Source organism: Dipteris shenzhenensis, chromosome 25 (assembly GCF_047967505.1).
Source record: "Dipteris shenzhenensis isolate YYH24624 ecotype China chromosome 25, Dip_SZ_1.0, whole genome shotgun sequence".
Taxonomy (NCBI): Eukaryota; Viridiplantae; Streptophyta; class Polypodiopsida; order Gleicheniales; family Dipteridaceae; genus Dipteris; species Dipteris shenzhenensis.
The window spans coordinates 30,731,854-30,744,135 of NC_141620.1; the positions used below are offsets into that span (position 1 = coordinate 30,731,854).

The following is a 12,282-nucleotide window of genomic DNA, read 5'->3' on the forward strand; positions in this document are numbered from 1 at the left end:
CCTAGAGGCTTATGGAAATGTGAATTTGGTTGTGCTGTCCTTGAAAACTTCCTTACGTAGTAAACAGTGTGGGGATTTCAACTCAGATTTTGACAGGCATGTAGTAAGTTTCAATGTCTTGTACAACCAGAGGGTTCTCAGTAGAGTCATCTTTGTATGTAGTCATTTTTATGCTATTAAAGAGCAACTATGATGTCATCAAGAGTTTCATTGTAAAACTCTTGAGCAAGTCCTCACATTTTATAATACACTGGTGGAGGATTGTGAAGCGTGCATAATGTCTTATGAAGAGATGTGGATAGCATCAATTTGCATGCTCCCGGTGTGCAAGGCTTGTTTTGTTATTCTTAGATTATGGCTTGTGGACATTCCATTGTTCTTGAAAAAGTAAATCAGGTTAGTGAGTTTGGGTCATCTCCACTACAGCTTCATGCAGCATTTCAGGTTATCACCTACCTATATCGGGTCAGGGGTAATGGAGATTGCACTGATGAACACAGCAGATTATCGTGGCTAGCATTGTCCTCCTCTATGGAACCATCAACAATAGGTGATCAGAGATGCTAGTTTGCACGCATAGAGAGATGGTTTGAGCGATTGGGACTCCACATGGATAGACTCGCCCCCTTCTAGTATAGCATTGACACCCCTTTTTTTCCTCTCCTGTCTCATGAGGGGAACCAGATCATTCGTGAGGATCTTTTGCAGACACACATTCAAGACCTGGTTCGGACCAAGCAAGCTTCTAGTGAAGCTCAGCTTCTACAGGGATCATTGTTTACATATCAGAGCAGAGGGTTTTATCGATCCGCCAGGATATACATAGATCCACCTACCTCAGTCACTGAGGATCTTTTTTGAGCAGTTTCAGGTCTCTTCACATAGACTTGGCATCGAGAGTGGTAGAAGAGCTAAATAGCTCAAGCAAAATCAACTACAACACATGTCATATCATATCATATCATATCATATCGTATCATGTACTATCTGAAGTAGGATGAGAGCTGGAGCCAGAACTGGAACTTAGAATCCAAAACCTGGCACTGTGGTGGCTTGTCTATGGGCGGCAAAAATGTCTCGGATCTGCGTCTCTTTGGTTGTCTCATGCTCTAAATGCGAAGGGAGGCACGGTCTTCTTGATCTCTGAATTCGCTGAGCTATGTTCAGAGTGACCCCTCATCTCGGGTGGTCTCCTTTGAGGCAAGATGTGATAGGTCGGACCTTAATGGAGTGTGCTCTGGTCGCTCTCCATGCCATAGGTGGCCTCTACAATCCTCTTTCGGCAATCCATACTGCCCACATATCAGCGAGCTCCTCCTCCTCCACCCCATTGTGTCATAGAGTTGACTCAAATGCATAGAAATCTGTGACATGCCGTTGTGTCTTGGCCAGCCTCTGTGTCCTGTGGTCTGGCACCTCCTGTTGCTCTATGATCTGTCGTAGCAAGATATCCTTGTGTCGGTGCATCTCAAGCAGATAGAGCCCATTCATGGAAGTGGATCAATTGTGGCAGTGGGCCGAACCCACTCCCATCATGATAGAGATAGTGGTATCGTCCCCGGATCTTGTAGTAGGTTGGGTAGGCGTAGAGAAAGTGCTCCGCTGTCTCAATTAGCCATAGTGTGCATAGCAGGCAGATCCATTGCTCTTTGGCTCTAGGCGGTGCTCTTCGTGTCTCAACCCTCAGCTGATGGGATGAAACCCGCATGTGCCCAATGGCGATCCTCAGTGCGTGTGAGACTCCTCTGTCCTCGAGATATTGGGGTCTGATAATGAAACCCTCCGAGACTCTCAAGAATGGTCGTGGTAGAACTGGGTCTTGGTGGGAAGCTCTTGATCTTCCCCGCCAAGTCCAAGCTGTGTGGAGCTGGAGGATGTCTAACCGTATGATACGGTTAATCTCATCTTGAGGAATCGACTCAAGGAGTGCATCTACACTGTACTGCAAGGAAGAGAACTTGTCCATCTGAATCCCGTGTCTGGCAAACCATGTTGATATCATGTGTCCACAGTCAATCGTCTAGATGACTCCAGAGCTAGCTTTGGTAGTCTCCACTAGGGTTAGTCCCAGACTCTATGAATGAATGTCATTGTCTGGAAGATGGCATCAATCTCTAGTGGTGTCATGGTGGCGAACTCTCCATGTACTATCTCATACGGAACTGAGGGCTTGCTTCGAATCATCTTGGATCCCATAGTCACATCTAGCCTTTCAAATCTCCTCCACTCTACTATCGGTAGGTCACATCTCCAGAAGGGTGCTGCATTCATGGTAGTCGGTTGCACTAGCGTGGCGAAGAGCCAGCACTTTGTCTGTCGATCTTGAAAGTGTGCTTGGAAGCATTGTCTCTCCATTCGGGCTACAGCACCCTGCCCCTGTGTGAGTCGTGCATGGGCTGCATGTGTCCCAAATAAGTGTAGTCTCCACTGGCTCGTCTCGATAAGTGAAGCTGGGTCGATAGAGCACTGCATGTGTGGTGTTGAAGACCTCATGTCCTTGTATATCGGATGACTCCTAAGAGTCTCTGGCCTGGCTGACATGGAGTTTTTTGTTTATCCCTTCCTTGAAGCGTTTACAGGTATTCTTGAGTTATGCCTTGTGTGGGGATATACGTTTATGAAATAATGCAAAGACTCGGGCTCAGCGCGAGGGACAATCTGCAAGAACCCGATCCGTCGATGCCGGAGATCGCTCGAAGAAATATTGACGATCTCTTTCTGCCCGCTTTCTTGTTGGAGTTCACGTCATTACCTTGGTCTTCCCAAGGTTGACTGTCAGGTCTCTCTCTCTAGAGAACAGCTCTACGGTCTCCAAATGTCTCTGTAGTCCCTCCACTGAGAAAGAGATTAGGACTATGTCATCGGCATATAGCAATATCTGTATAATGAGATCGGCGAGTGGGAATCCTTCGCCTCCTAAGCGGTCTATGAAGGAAGTGATCTCATCAATGTAAAGCTTGGAGAGGGTCGGTGAGAGGGGGCAGCTCTGCTTTACTCTGATCATACTCTCAACCCCACCACCTGGGGCACGAAGTCTGCCTCTGATTGACTCATACAGGCTCATCACCCCCCATATCAATGTCTCTGGAATGTGTAGCTCCTGCAGTCTCCCAGTCATGCAGGACCGTGGGACAGTGTCAAAAGCTGTTTGAAAGTTTACAAAGCATGTGTAGACCTTCCAGTTTTTGGACCTCGTCTCCTCAATGATAGCCCTTAGAGTGAAAACATGATCTAGGGTAGAATGTTGTATCCAGAATCCTACCTGCCGTAATGCCCGATGCCCCAATTCTTTGTATGACTGTTGAGCTCCCTCTCTAAAACTGATCCATAAATTTTGGCCAGATGCCAATCATTAGGGTATGGTAACTGTCAGACTCAATAGGGTCCCCAGATTTGTGTATCGGTACAATAGCGGTAGTATTCCAAGTCGATGGGAAGCCTTGGCCCACAACCCGGTAGAACATCTATGCTAGGATTGAGACAATGACCTCCTGTCCATGTGCAAAGTGCTCAGTCCGTAGGCCCTCATGGTCGTGCACTCTTCGATTGTGTAATCGTCGAAGTGCAACCCGTACATTATGTCTGGTGAACAAGTGGCAAGTGGTGGGTCTGGGCATAGAGGACATATCTGATGGTGTCTACATCTGGGCATCATAGAGGGAGCATGCATACTTGTGCCACGCATCTGGGTCGGTGATGGAAATAGGTGGCTTCCCATCGAATCGAAACCCCCATCCAGTGGTCGGGTCTCCTCCTCGAAGAGATCTGACAATCTTGTCCATCCTATGTGTGAGTAAGTCCCACCTCTTACTACATGTCAATGGTCGAAATATCATCTATGCGTTAGATGGCGTCATATAACCCAAAGTTCACCCTGTGCTAGATGGGCTCTCGCCTCTCTACACTCATCGTCGAAACAAGGGTTTTGGGGCATCTCCTCATCTCGGATCCGCATGGGTCGGGTCGTGGGAAAGGATGTGGTAGCAACGTTATGTACCACAAAGACCAAGGTGTTGGAGGCATTGGCGAGGTCCACATCATCTCCAAGTAGAGCTGGGAGCTCCATGGCTAGTGACTCACTTACACTGGGTCAAAGGCACGGTCAAAGTGGATTTGAATGCGTGCAGGCACAGGGGGGACTCTCTCTGTGGTTGGCATAGTGGCAGAGATATGGAAGGCCAAGTTTGAGTTGTCAGCTTTGCGTGGGGGGGGGGGGGTATGGCAAAGTCGTGTATCCGAGAGACAAAGTCGAGAGAAAGAAAGAAAGAAAAAAAGAAAGAAAGTCTATTAACCTCCACTAGAGACAAAAAGGTCTATGGGACAGCAAGAAACCCTTTAGTACATCTGCTTCAGGGAGGGCACATGGCAGCTCCCAAGGAGTGCAAACGCAACCCCCATTATTTGAGAGAGAGAGAGAGAGAGAGAGAGAGAGAGAGGGCACATGGCAGCTTCCAAGGAGTGCAAATGCTACGTCCATTATTTCAGAGAAAGAAAGAAAGAAAGAAATTTTATTAAAGTCTTCGGGAGACTGTGAAGGTCTATGAGACTAAATATAACTAGTACAATGAGCATAATGGTGGCGGTCTCAAAACAGTCCGGCCAACCGTTTTTTCAAAAAAGTTATGAAGGACGGTGTGTCTAGTCCTGGTGCAAAAAATGTGTATCTATCTCCAGGTGATACAAAAAAATGGCACAAAAGAAAGTGGAGCAGAAGGGGGGAGATACAAATATATATATATGCCTGTGGTGATTCGTCAGAGGCCAATCATAGAGGGCCCGTCAGATGGGAGGTCGAAAAAACCCTGCGATGGATGATTGGCCTCTGACGTCACGTTGCCTAGTCGAGCTCGATCGTCGGGGGCGGCGGGAGGCCCTATGTTGAAGAACGAGAGCGACGGTGACCCCGGTAGGGCGTGCTGAGAACATAGAAGGGATGTCATGGACCCGGATGTGTGAGTCTGTCCGCTGGCATAGCTGTCATGGCTTTGGCTCTCGCTCACGTCCGCGTCGTCGGCTAGACTGAGGAGAGGTATCCTGTGACTAGAAGAAATCAGTGATGGGTCGCTGAGTGTTCTCACGCTGTGTGGGCTGCGCATGCTGTCGTGTCCAGAGGGATGCATCTCGGTGGCGGGTCATCTCAAGTAAGAAAGCGGCTAGGCACCGCTGGTCCGGGAACTGCAGCATGCGTGTGAGGGGGTCGAATCCGTCGCGGAACAGGGAGTGGTACCGGCCTCGGATGGCATAATAGATAGGACATCTGAAAGCAAAGTGCTCCTTCGACTCGATCTCCTGCAGGTCGCAAAGTGCGCAAATGCGGTCCTCTCGTGGGATACCCTCTGCGCATCCACTCTCGATCGGTAATCGGTGTGACGAAACCCTAAACTGGCCGAGTGAAATCCAGAGCGCATGCGGTAGATGAATTTGTGTATAGCCCGGGGGCGTGATGAAACCCTCCTGTGAGATCTGGAGGTAGTGTCGGCGATAGCAATTGAGCTTCACAGGAAGCTCGGGATGAAGAAACCAAGTCCTCCAGGTATGAAGCTGGAGCAGGTCCTCTCGGATGATCTTGTTGACCTCCTGGTCAGTGGGGGAGAAAGGGGATGATGGAGCGTCGAGGCTATACTGAAAAGGAGGCAACCGGTCCATGTCGAGGCCCAGTCGGTTGAACCAAATGGAAAGGCGTCTATACCAACATCGCTGGTCCCCATCAGTGGATATGGCTAGAGAGAGAGAGAGAGAGAGAGAGAGAGAGAGAGAGAGAGAGAGAGAAAGTACGGAATCAAGTAACTCATACAGACCACTGTGGGTCGGGGAAAAGGGGTCACTAAGGTCCTTGTTGAGTACTAAAATGCTATACTAGTACAAAATAGCAAAAAAGTAGCAAAATAGCATGAGGGTGGCATGAAAATATAAAGTGCTCAGAGCGAGAGTCCCAAGTGCATGAACCGGCTCCATGTATCCTGGCTCCATGGTGGCTCTCTGATGAGAAGCTCATGTATCTACATCTGTCGGCCTGTCTCCCATGGCGGTGGAGGGCGTGGTCTCCTCGATCTCTGGATCTGATGGGCTATGTTGAGGTTGACGGCTCGCCTTGGTCGATCTCCTCTAAGGACAATTGAAATAGGTCGAACCTCAATCGTGTGTGCTCTGGTTGCCTGTCGCGTCGTGTACCTCCGTGTCCCTCGTGTAGCAGTGCCTTGTCAGCTCTCTCCACCGATCCATATATCCTTCTCCTCTATCCTAGAGTGCCCTCGAGCTGAGTTAATGCATAGAAATCGGTGACTTTTCTCTGTGCTCAATCTACCTCAGTACGCAGTGGTCCCATCGTGCTAATATGTCATAGTAGCGTCTCTCTGTGTCGTCGCATCTCAATCAGGTTGAGCCCAATCAGACCTGGTCCTGGAAGTGGATATATCGTGAGAGTCGGCCAAAGCCGTGCCCCTCCTGAAAAAGGCAGTGGTAGCGCCCTCGGATCTTATAGTAGGCTAGGCAGACACATAGGAAGTGCTCCTCTGTCTCGACCTCCCCCATCGTGCACAACCTGCAAGTCTGTTGCTCTTTGGGTATGCATGCAACTCTCCCTGCCTTGATCCTGAGCTGATCGGACGATACTCGCATTTGTCCGATGGCAATCCTCAACGCGTGTGAGACTCCTCTGTCCTCCATTTGTTTCTCCACCAATATCTTTTGTGCTCCTTTGGATTCTTACGCTGCTCCTCGGTCATGTCTCGCGAGGATCTCAAATCAGATTTACATTGACCTTTCAAATGCCTTATCAAGAAACCCATGGAGCAAGTTAAGATTTAAATTGTTCTTAACTAGTTAACAACAAGAGGCACAGAAAGGACCAACATGAAAAGTATACCTCTCTAGCATTAATGCCTCCTCCTCCACACACTTTCCACTACTCATCTCTATCCACCATGGACAATGCTTTCTCTCCCACTCTGAAAACCTTATAGTTCCTTTTGCAATCATGTCCTCATGAAAGACTTTATGTGTGTACATGCAATATGTAGGAGGCTTGAGCACTGTCCATGCACCTTCCAAATAGATGGAATGGTCTGTATCTACTGTTTGGGCTGCGTGTATCTCTTGAATCTCTTTCCTGACAACTTCATCCACACCTTGTGGAGGTACAAAATCAGCCGGTGGCTGAATCGGGGCATGTGGATCAGGAGGAGATTGCTGTAAATACTGATTTTCAGCATGAACCTCAGCAGGGGAACCAGATGCTATAGGAAGCATCGCCTAAAAAACATCATCTGAAGAAGCTGAAATCTGAAATTCAGCATGTGTATGTGCTGAATTTTTAGAGAATATAACATCTCTACTAACAAAAATCTTGCATGAAGCAGGATTGTAGAAACGATAGCCTTTGCTTTGTGAACTATACCCCACAAAAATGCATTTAAGTGCCTTATCTGACAACTTGTGTCGAAACTTCACAATCACGTGGGCATATGCAACACAATCAAAAACTCTGAAATGGTCCACTGAAGGCTTTCTCCCATGCCATGCCTCATAGGGAGTGATTGTCTTTAAGCATGCATCTATCCATCTCCATAAGAGTGCGATTTTTACGCTCAATTTTGCAATTCTCTTGAGGTGTAAGCCTCACTGTAAGCTGATGTGTGATGCATTTCTCCTTCAAAAATGCCTCAAACTCATGAGACATATACTATCCCCTTCTATTTGTGCGAAGTGTCTCATTCTCAGCCATAGCCACAAAGTGTTTGAAATGCATAAACACTTTTGATTTTGCCTTGAGACCATAGACCCAAGTGTAGTTGGTGAAGTCATCTATTATTGTAACATAATAAAGATAGCCCCCAAAAGGAGGTGTCCTCATGGGACCACAGACATCACTCTGAATAAGCTGTAATTTGCGTGTCGCTTTCACTGCACCATCCTTCTTGAAAGGAAATCTATGCATCTTGCCAAGGATGCAACCCTCACATGCATGAGGAGGAGGTGACTCTAAGGAGGCAATGCATTAACCATATCATGCCTCTAACGTGTCATTAAGCTCCCATAGCTCATGTGCCCATACCTGGCATGCCATAACTCCGCATTCTGCATCGTAGCAGTGGGAGTGCTGATTGATAATGCAAGATTGGATCTTTTTTCATATAAATCAAATTGAAAAAGACCTCGATACAAAGTGCCAGTCAACATCAAAGCATAGTCATTCTCTTTGTCTCTGATTGCGCACTTATCATTATCAAATACAACCTGAAATCCTCCTCTATGAAGAAAGGATACTGAAAGCAAATTCTCCTTTATGCCTGGCACATAGAGTACATATGAAATTCTGAAATTTGTGCCAATCCACACACTGAATAAGAAAAATTATTTGCACAAGTTATCTTCTTTTTGGTAGGTGGAGGATGCAGAGACGCAAAAAGACTCTTCTTGGAAGTGATGTGCTTTGAAGCACCATTGTCAAAATACCGAGTATTCAGTGTCTCATTGACACTGAGAGAGCATGCATCCTTTGAAGGATCATAACTGCAAGGCAAAATAGCATAAGGATCATCATCATTAGTGGTTGTAGCATTAGAACTACCCGCTGAAAGATTTGAAGTGTAAGTCAAAAAGGGATAGTGCTCTTCCACAAAATTGGTTGCAACATCTCCCCCATCATGAGGATGAGGAGCGGATGGATCTGACACAGCCATACATGAGTCCCTTTTGTTCTCTTTAGCTATGCGCTTCTTGCACTCTCCAATATAATGACCTGGCTTCTTGCAATAGTGACAAATGCCCTTCTTTTTCTGCTTATCTGCATCACCCTTAGCCTTATAAGAGGGCTGTCCTGAATCAGCTTTATGCTGATGTGAGGGCTGACTGGCATGTTGCTTTTGCTCTCCTTTTCCCTTGGGCTTGAACTTGGAAAGCATGGCATGCTCACGACCCGGGTTGCCATATTTCTTTCCCCCTCAATGACAAATTCAGCGAGTGTGGAAACCAAGATAGGACTTAGGAAGAGAATTCAGAGTGGTGGTGATCATCTCTGAATCCAGAATGACTTCATCAATATTTAGCAATTGTTCCCTCAAATCCTGAAGCTTAGTGAGGTGAGAATTCATGGAATCTCCCTCATCCATATGCGTATGAGAAAGTTCTCGCTTCAGAAAGGAAACTCTGGCATCTTTTTTAGCTGCAAACATACTCGCTAGTATCTCCCAAGCTGCCTTTGATGTCTTGCATGACCGAATGCGAGGTATAATGAACCTCTTGACAGAGGGAGAAATCACTGGTAGAGCTTGTGCATCTCTAGAATCCCATCTTTTCTGTTCTGCCGTGGGAGCGACAGCTCCAACTACTTGTGCTCCATTTTGACCTCTACCCCTGCCTCTAGCTATAGAAGTGACAGAGTTCGGGTAGGATCCAGGTGGACAGACGAGATCATGAGTACCATCGGGGTCAAACAAGGGCGTCCTTTGTCGCCTACCTTGTTTGGCCTCTACATTGATGAGCTTGAGATAGTGATGCAGACACAGGGGGGTGTAGGTTGCTCTCTTGCGGGCACGCTGATCCAGATTTTGCTCTATGCAGATGACGTGGCTCTCTTGTCTTCCTCAGCAGAGGGGCTTCAGAGACACCTAGACGCACTACAGTCCTTTTTTGAGTCTCATGATTTGAAGGTCAACCTGGGTAAAACCAAGGTCATGATCTTCAATACATCTCGAGCCATCATGCGTCAGGCGCAGTTCGCATTTGCGGGGTCATCTGTTGAGATAGTTTCATCATACACTTATCTTGGGGTTATCTTCTCCGGACCGAGCTTCACTATGAGACCCGCGATGCAGGCACCCTTGAGTAGAGGGTATGCCTCATTGGCCAGGCTAGAGAGGTAATGCTTCCGCTCACACTTTCAGGATCCACGCACCACGCACCAAGGGGTTGCTTTTTGACTCCTTGGCTCGCCCAGGTTGGATGTACGACAGTCCTTGTTGGGGGCCAGACTTGTCGGATACAGAGTGGGCCCGTGTGGAGCGGCTACAGGTTTTCATGCTATCACGGATGATTCGTGGTAAGTCATCCGTTCCTCACCAGATCATTCATGCTGAGTTTGGGTTACCCCCTTTACAGCTAGATGCTGCATTTCAGGTCATCTCATATCTGTACCGAGTTAGGGAATATGGGGATTATACCTCGGGGCGTAGCAGGCTAATATGGATAGCTTTATCCTCTTCTATGGCACTTGCAGCAGGAGGAGATTAGAGGTGCTGGTATGCACGTACAGAGAAATGGTTTGAGCGACTGGGGCGCCACATGGATAGACTACCTTCCTTCCAGTATAGCATGGATGCTCCATTCTCTCCCCTCTTATCACACGAGGTCAACCAGGTTATCCGTGAGGATCTACTACAGCTACACACTTTTCGGACTTGGTTGGAATCGAGTGAACTCCCAGTGAAGCTTAGCTTCTACAGAGATCTCTTCTTACATATCACAACGGAGGGTTTCATTGACCCACGAGGATACACACAGATTCACTTACCCCACTCGATGAGGATCTCTCTTGGGAAGTTCCGGGTCTCTTCACATAGACTTTGCATCGAGAGCGGCAGAGCAGAACGACTACCCAGGGAGCGGCGCATATGCCCACTATGTGACATATAGGAGGTTGAGACAGAGGAGCATTTCATCTTCAGGTGTCCTGTGTACTATGAGATCCGAGGACGTTTCCACTGCCTCTTCAGAGATAGTTATGGGATTTTAGCCTATTTCCTCTCCTACCCAGACCGGCGGTGTTTGGCAGGTTTCATTCATGAGGCACTTAGTCACCGCGAGAGGATACTCCAGTCTCCGAGCACGGAGACAGGAGCAGACTTCTTCCTCGGTTGATCCCTCTCAGAGCTCTATCACGGAGTTCTTTCAGCTAGATAACATGGACCCCAACGAAACGAGGCCTCGACATGATCGTGACCCGGAGCCCGTGACCCGACAGCTCAGACAGAGGGTCGACACACAGATCACACTTGGAGACATCTCCTCCTTGTTTAGAGTTGGAGCCCGACCGACGGGGGTCACAGTAGCCCTAGTTAGACGCAGAGCTACGACCAGGAGACGTGCGAGGACCGCACCTCTGAGTGGCTGACAACACTCTATTGCTGACTTCATGCGTCCACTGCTTGATCCATCCTGATATCTTGCTGTTGCTGGGGATGATGATGATATTGATGATGATGCTGAGATTGATATATAGTCAACCATCGACATGACTATGTTGTACTTAGGACTTAGTACTGCCATTCTGCATTTTTTGCTTTTTTGGCTTTTGCATTTTGCATGGGTATGGACGCTCGTTTAGTAGCTCCACTACGACAGCTCGTTGTATCAGGATTTTCACAGTCTCATAGACCCATCGGTCTTCCGAAGACTTTAATAAACTTTCTTTTTTTCTTTCTTTCTTTACTTGCAAAATTGCAACCGAAATGCAAGAGCCCCAATTTATTGTGGGAAATTGCATACAAAAGACGGCAAATGGCCTGAAAGCCCCAAATGTTGCGCAATTTTCACTTTGCTTGTAATGGCCCCAAATTTCACTGCAAAATTGCAGTGTAATTGCAAAAGCCCCAAATTTTCTCAACAGTTGGAAACGAACTGCAAAGTCTGCAAGAGAATAAAGTCCCCAATTTGCGCTCCTAGAATACAAGCCAAACAATGGCTACCTGCAAAAATGCCTGCCAAAGAAAAAACCTACAATGTACTGAACTGTATGGACTGACAAGCGATGGTTAGAAACAGTCGTACGACTGTACGGCACTTGTACGGACAGAAGTGTACGGAAGGGAGCAGGCAGCAGTATAGAGGTGTCTCTGACTATGAAACCTCTAACTAGAACATTCATTGCTTTACTGGGCTGTCTCTTCTCTTCCTCTAGTGTCTCAGAAATGAGTTCTTTTTTGGGAGCTGCTGATTCCTTTTAAACAACTTCTGTCCATTCAAGCATCACTTGTTTCCCCTTGTTGAGATGTTGTGCACACTCAGCATGCTTACCATTCATGGTAGTCTGCATGGCCTCCATCTCTTTCTTAAGAGCTGCATTTTCTGCTTTGAGCTCATCCATAACTTTGCAGCCACCATCCGATGTTATTTGTTTGCCCTTCATTTGTTATAACTCAGTCCCCAATGTGTGTAATTGGTCTTGTAGCTTGGTCTTCTCAATTTCCCATTCTGCTCCCTCCTTCTCCGATTCTTCTTTCTTGGCCTTCTCCTTTCTCCATTCCTCTTGTACCTTCCCATCTTGTTTCTGAATTTCAGCCAGTG

The 12,282-nt window shown here is 47.3% G+C and overlaps 1 protein-coding gene across 2 annotated transcripts in view; it reads left to right on the plus strand.

The window, feature by feature from the left end:
- Positions 1-12,282, plus strand: part of LOC147885741 (callose synthase 9-like) — a 273,087-nt gene that overhangs the window by 172,805 nt on the left and 88,000 nt on the right. The gene's annotated exons all lie outside the window — the stretch shown is intronic.